This window comes from Ursus americanus, chromosome 19 (assembly GCF_024610735.1).
Source record: "Ursus americanus isolate L20-20 chromosome 19, mUrsAme1.1.p, whole genome shotgun sequence".
NCBI lineage: Eukaryota > Metazoa > Chordata > Mammalia > Carnivora > Ursidae > Ursus > Ursus americanus.
The window spans coordinates 55,791,228-55,798,764 of NC_142145.1; the positions used below are offsets into that span (position 1 = coordinate 55,791,228).

General features: G+C 42.4%; 1 pseudogene; it reads left to right on the plus strand.

Annotated features, from left to right (window-relative positions):
- Positions 1-3,814: 3,814 nt before the first annotated feature.
- Positions 3,815-7,274, plus strand: LOC123789923 (small ubiquitin-related modifier 2 pseudogene; annotated as a pseudogene).
- The last annotated feature ends 263 nt before the right edge of the window (positions 7,275-7,537 follow it).

Genomic DNA, 7,537 nt, shown 5'->3' on the forward strand with positions numbered 1-7,537 from the left:
CCATCCAGATCTCCATTTCCATTGACCACAAATCAGAGATTTTAATGCCCTCCCTCCAAGGGCTGTGAAGAAGACCCATTGTCTGGACAGGTATAGTGTCTCATGCAGAGGAGGTATCTGGCATAGAGATGGTGCCTGGAGGTGTTCAAGAAATGGCACCTCTCATGCTGCTCAAAAACTCTATCAGAAAGTCTGTGGATGCTGGAGATGGACAAGGACCACAGGTGTCCCAATTCTGCTCACACCACGGTGAGTGGGAGCCTCTGTCTCAATCAGCTGTGTCTTTGGCTTCCCCACCAGCTCTGGAGGTGGACCTATGTGGGACGGTCCAGCTTCTTAGCATTGGTGGAAATAGCCATGACTTCTCAGTGTGGGAAATATTGTTATGATTTGGTTTGTTTGGTTTGGTTTCCTACTATAAACCAGTGATGAGAGCACCATGGAAGATCTCCCCCCTCCAAAGTTAGCTGAGGAATGAGCCAGTCAACCCAGAGAACGTCAAGACAGTGGCTAGCCTGGGAAAGGCTAATCACACTCTCAGTGCAGGACTAAAGAGTCTTCCCTAAAAAGCCAGCAGTGACCTTTAACTAGTACACATTGAAGTAAACACATTGAAGTAAATCAAGAGTAAAGGGAAATTAGAATTGACAAGACATTTTTCAGAAACTCTGAGTGATGGAGCGTCCAGAGAAGAGTGACACCCTGTGGCTTCAGGGTCCACAGTAACCACCTAGATCTCAGATGATATTTCAGGAGTGATATAAAAAGTTTCCTTCCTCCCTCAGGAAGGTCTAGGATGTCCCAGGGAAAGAGGAGCCCAGCAGCAGCCTGGGGATTCCAAGCTGCGTCTAGGGCCAGTCTGGGAAGCAGATTCCAGAAGCCCTCAGAGTCTGATCTCTCTCTCTCTCTCTCTCTCCCCGCTTTCCCACAGGAGAGGGTGGGGATGAGTAGGAAAAGCCCTCGTTGGGCAGCGGCCTGGCACACAGCGAGTGGGACAGGGAAAGGGCAGGCCTTTCAATAGTGAACCTGAGCCCCACAGTCTAGCAGTCCTAGTTGAAAAGTTAATTCAAAAGCAAACCAAGCCTCAACAAACAATCCAAGAACCAAGGAGTTCTGGCCATCTGAAGGCCAAACTACAGGAGGCAGTTAATCCATGAGTGGATCCAAGACCAAAACCATACTGAAGTCATAAGGCCAAGGTACTTCTAACCAATGTAGCCCAAAGAGGAGCAAGATGAAGGTAGGCAAGGAGTGATTTTGGAACCCACAAACAAGCCAGATGCCCAGCTGCCTATGGCCCACAGTGGAGCCATACAATATGCCTTTCAACTTACACAAGTTAAACCTTTTGCAGTGGGCAGAGAGTGAAAGAAAACACAACGTACTAGCGCCAGCAGCACACCTCACCCAGTGGACAAGTTCCTTGGAATGAGCAGTGCTGTTCCCATGGACAATCGCTGTGCCCAGGACAGCATACCTCGTGAGCATCTAGACAGCCTGGAAGTGATGTTATTGGTATAGATTCATATTTTTCATAAAAAAAATTGTCCCTAAATGCAGACCAATCACTGCATCTGGTGCTCAAACCCAACTCCCTCTCCACTCCCCACTGTCAAAAAGCAGTCAGGTCTAACACAAAAGAGGAAACCAGCTGTGATTAACTTACTGAGATGTGTCACTCAATGTAATTTTAGGGTGATACAAAGATTTTCAAGGCTAATTTTGACGATGTGCAACTTTTACCATATGTACTAGCCAGACAACCTAAATCCTATTTAAATCCAATCTACATTTGATTCCTGTGAATGCATGGAGTGGATGGCAGATCCCAAAGGTGAAAAGCATAGTCAGGCTTGCGACAGAGACACTTAAATCTACCTAGACCTACATGGAATCTGAAAGGTGTAGGGGAGTAGAATCTGCCAAAGTCAAAAAAGAGTGGGCACTACCATTCAATGGGGAAAGAACCGTCTTTTCAACAAATGGTGTTGGGAATATTAGATATTTACATGCAAAAGAATGAAATTGGACCCTTCCTTTATATCATATATAAAAAAAATAAATCAAAATGGATCAAAGGCCTAAACAGAAGAGCTAAAAGTATTAAATTTTAGAGGAAAACATAGGAGGAAATCTTCATGACATTAGATTTGGCAGTGATTTCTTGGATATGACACCAAAAGCACAAGCAACAAAAGAAATAATAGATAAATTAGACTTCATCAAAATTTTAAAACTTTGTGCATCAAAAGACATTATCAACAGAGTGAAAGGCAGCTCACAGAATGGGAGAAGATATTTGCAAATCATCTATCTGTTAAAGGATTACTATCCAGAATATATAAAGAACTCTTACAGCTCAAGGATAAAAACAAAAACAAACAACAAAATCCAATTAAAAAATGGGCAAAGGACTTAAGTAGACATTTCTCCAAAGAAGACATACCGATGGCCAAGAAGCATGTGAAAAGATGTTCAACAGGATAAGTCATTAGGGAAATGCAAATCAAACCCACAATGAGATACCACTTCACACCCATTAGGATGGCTATCATTAAAGTAAAAAAGAAGAAAAAGAAAACAACAAATGTTGGCAAGGATGTGGAGAAATTAGCACCCTGGTGCGTTGCCACTGTGGAAAACAGTATAACAAATCCTAAAAATATTAAACAGAGGATTACCATATGATTCGGTAATTCCACTTTTAGTGGAATTATTGGTATTGTTCCATGGGTATAAAGTTTCTGTTGGGAAGATGAAAAATTTGTAGAGATGGAGGTACAATAATGTGTATCTACTTAATACCATTGGACTGCACACTTAAAAATGGCTAAAATGGTAAATTTTATGTTAGGTATCATACCTAACACAAGGTATTAAAGTCTACCACAAGGATATTAAAAAAAGAAAGAAAGAAAGAGTTGTTACTATGTAACCAGTAGTAGCCCCCTGCTGCCAGCACCATAGGGGAATCCCTGGTCTCTAAATCCCCTTCAGGCAGGGTGATTTGCTGCTGGAATGTTCCCTGCCCAGGGAAGACTGGTGCAGAAAGTCTACAGGGTTGTCTGGAGGTGACAGGCAAACCGTCATCTGGAAGAAACGGGACAGCAGAGGCCACAGAGAGAAGGTGAGACTCACAGGGACTTTAAACCTTTACTCCTGACCCTGACTTCCCCAGAGATGAGCCACTCAACCAAAACTCTGTTCTTCCAATGCTTCCCATTCCACCAGCCTTGTTCTCTTGAACTCCCCAGCCGCTTTTCCAAGTCTGCAGCCTCAGACCGGCACCAATGACAAATTGTCAGCCTCAAATTCAGCCCAGGTTTTTATACTTGTTCAACCTCTGGGATCTCTGCTCCTGATTAAAAGGCTTTTGCTGAAAGAATGCTAGCGCCGCCTGGACCACATCTTGGGAAGACAGTCCATCCGTGCTCCTGTCTCAGCACCGAGATCATAAATCACCCAGGGAGGGGCTGGGGCCGCATCCTGGCCAGCGATCGATGGTGCTAATGGCTTCTGGTCCATTAGGGACGGAAGGGTTCCAGCCTGGGCAAGGCAGCAGCATATTGCTTATCAGCCCCGCCAGGCAAAGATGCTGGGAATGTTGTTGGTAGTTTCCTGAGCACTCAGGGCAAGACTCAGCAGAAAGTAAAAAACCTCTCTCGTCCCTCTGACCACTCTGTCCTTTGCCAGATTCCTTGCCCTTCCTAGTCCTAAGGAGACAACTGCTCCTTAAAAATCAGCCCGTGAAGCATTTTTCTTGCTTGTTCCTTTAGTAGAACTGTCTGTTTAAACTGTTGTCCTTCTACCAAGAATGCAGGCCACTCCGGTGAATTATCGTCACAGAGCCCTTTCAGTGGACCAATCGGGGGGCCGGGCCCCTGGAGACAGCACGGTGGCAGATCCAGCCTATGCCAAGCTGCATGTGAAGTCGTCCCAGTGTGGTCCAGGAGAGCAGTTCTTAGGAATCCCAGCAAGGATGGCTTACTCTGGAAAATAAGCTCAATGGTTAGCAAAAATGACTATTTTCTCCTTGTTAATGAGTACCACGAGAAAATAATGTACCTCTGGATCTCCTCATTGTTTCAGTTACGACGCTCCAATACCACACAGTTATGTCAGTTTCACTCCCGAGCACCTCGTGTTATCCAGGCACCAAGATCCTATTTACTGAGTCATAGTCATTTAAGCCAGTCTTTTAGCAGTTGGGATTTATGCAAATCTTCGTCTGTAGTGGTATCGAAATCCAAGATCCCCAAAGCAAATGAGGGCAATGGCTGGAATTTCTGTATCCTCTGGGGAAAACCTTTGGGGAACAATGACAGAATAAAATAGGAGAGGGCCTGGATTCTATTTGCATCGTAAAGCCAACAGTTGAACAAAGCCCTGACTTCCCATCTTGATGTGTTACCGGGTCTGAATCATGCTGGCACATGCCCCATCTGTCAGGTATAATGATGGCGTTTTGAATGGTCTGATTGTAGCCCCAGGATTAAAGCCCAGCTGAGTAATGTGGTGTTGAGTTAAGACATGCCCACTATAAAGAGACTGTTCTTCTCCTTCACAACCAAAGCGTAGACAGAGCTCTTTCTGTTCATGGTTGAGCCCTGTCTTCAGATCTGTTGCTAATAGGGAAACAAGCCCTTCTTCTGTTTGTTCTTTTAATAGCCTCGTCTCTGACCTTTCCATCTTCAGATATTCAGCATTAAAATGACATGATTGAAATTTGCTGTAAATATTGCAAATAGTTGTGTTTTTTTCTTTCAAAATGGTCATGATTATGAGCAGGGTAATACAACAATACCACCTCTCCTAAAACCAACTAAAAATATTTTAAACAGCTTTCCCACTCATCCTAGGGTCTGTCACCCCTCCTATCTGAGATGTAAAGCAGAATTTTTAAGACTTTGAACTCCATGATTCAGACATACCTGGAGTCACATCACAGCTCTGGAAATTACTATGGAGTGTGGCAGTTATAAAACATGTCATCAAAATTTTAACACACTTCCCATCAAGAGTTGAGGTCAATGTCCTTGACTCTTGAATCCAGGCTCTGTGACTGCTCAACCAATAAAATGCAACAGGGGTATTGGTAACAGTTTCTAGACCCAGGCCCTAAGAAACCAGCAGCTTCTGCTTCCTGTCTTTTGGGATGCCCCTTTCTCCTTCTAAGAACCCAGTCGCCATGACATGAAGAAGCAGAACAGCCCGTAGAGGAGCTCATGAAGAGAGGACGCATGTTTTCAGGACCCCAGAACCAGCTGAGCTGTCAGCCAATAGCCCGCCCTGTGACAAAGCCATCTCAAAAGTGGTCACCTAGCTCCCAGGCTACTCCAAACATTCATGCACAAGTTTTTGTGTAGATCATTGTTTTCATTTCTCTTGGGTATGTACCCAGGACCTGAACGGGGAGGTCATATGGTAACTCTATGTATGACCATTTGAGGAACTGACAACCAATTATCTATATCAGTTGCATTATTTTACATTCCCACTAACAATGCTGGAGTGTTCTAATACACCATGTCTTTGCCAAACCCTTTTATTATCTGTCTTTGTGATTAGAGCTCTCTTAGTGTGTGTGAAGTGTATCTCGTGTGGTTTTGGCTGCACTTCCCTCATGGCTAATGGTGTTGAACATCTTTCCATGGGCTTCTTGGTTGGTCATTTGCTTATCTTGTTTGGAGAATATCTACTCTGATTCTCCACCTGTTTTTAAATTAGGTTATATGTCTTTTTATTTTTGAGTTGTAACTGTTCTTTATATATTCTAGGTATCAATCCTTTACCAGATATATGATTTACAACTATTTTCTCCCATTCTGTAAGTTGTCCTTTTTTACGTCTCTTGATGATGTCTTTTGAACCACAAAGGTTTTGAATTCTGATAAAGTTCAATTTGTCAGTGTTTTCTTTGGTTGCTTATGCTTTAGGTGTCATATCTAAGAAATCATTACCTAATCCAAAGTCACAAAGATATACACCTATGTTGTTTTTTTCTTAAGAGTGTTATAGTTTTAGCTTAGTTTTTTTAAATCCATTTGGGGTCAATTTCTATATTTGGTGTTTGGTAGATCATCTAATTTCATTCTTTTACAAGTGGATATCCAGTTATCCAAGAACAATTCTTTGAAAAGACTAATCTTTTCCCTATGGAATGGCCTTAGAACCGACTGAAAGAAAATTAACTGCAAATGTGTCTATTCCATTGACCTATATGTCTGTCTTTATGCTAGTACCACACTGTCTTGATTACTGTAGCTTTAAAATCAGTTTTTGGTTCAAGAAATGAGTCTTCTAATTTCGTTCTTCTTTTTCAAGAATGTTTTGGCTCTTCTGAGTCCCTTGTGTTTCCATATGAATTTTAGGATCCTCTTCTGAATATCTGCAAAGAACCCAGCTAGAATTCTGATGGGGATGGCAGTGAATGACTCTGCAGTGAATCCCCCCACAGTGCTGACATCTTGACAATATATTAAGTCTTCTGATCCTCTAACCTGAAATATCTTCTCATTTATTCAGATCTTCCTTAATTTCTTTCAACAATGTTTTGTAGTTTTCTGAGTAGACATTTTGTTTTGTTAAATTCATTCTCAAGTCTTTTATTCTTTTTTGATGTAAAAAGAGCCGTTCTTGCTCTTTAGGCTGTATTGCGAAGCCCTTCCCCGCCAAGAGCTTTATTTTACACAGGTATGTCAGTTAGTTGGGAGTTTCAGACTTCTCTGGCTAAGTCTCAGCTCTTTCACAATTAATAGACTGGAAATAAACCCCATGATAAAGATCTTCTCCTGCCCTGATCTAGTAGGTTCTAAACAAATTCTAGTAGGTTCTAAACACTTTCAAGAGACTTATTTTTTTTATTTCAGAAAATGCTTGACCACTGCCACCCTCTTTCTGCTGCTCCTGGGGCTGCTTTGTGCTTGTTCAGTGCTAACCTGGTCCCTTTTTTGTGAAGCTGCAGCTAAGAAGATCCCGGGGCTCACCATAGCCAATGAAGAGCCAAGGAATGAGTCAAGACCGAGAACTACGATCGTATTAATTTGAAGCTGGCAAGCCAGGATGGTTCTGTAGTGCAGTTTAGGGTTAAGAGGCATATGCTACTTAGTAAACTGATGAAAGCCTATTGTGAATGACAGGGTTTGTCGATGATGCAGATCAGATTCTGATTTGACAGGCAGCCAATCCATGAAACAGACACACCTGCACAGTTGGAAAGAGATGAGGAAGATACAACTGATGTGTTCCAGCAGCAGATGGGAGGTGTCTACTAAAAAGGGAATCTGCTGCTTCATTCCAGAACTCCATTCCTCCAGACTAAGAAGAAAGACATTCTCAGTTAGAAAACTGCAATTTGGTTCCACCGTATCCTGCCTAGTATCATATCCTATAGTATAGTTTTCTCTATTCTTTCATTTCCCCCCTCCCCATTCTTTTGTTATACATAAAGTTGCTGTATGTGCATAAGCATACTGGCTTTTGTCATTGTTGTTGTTGTTGTTTAATAAATGGCCAATTGTATGTTTTGATCGACATC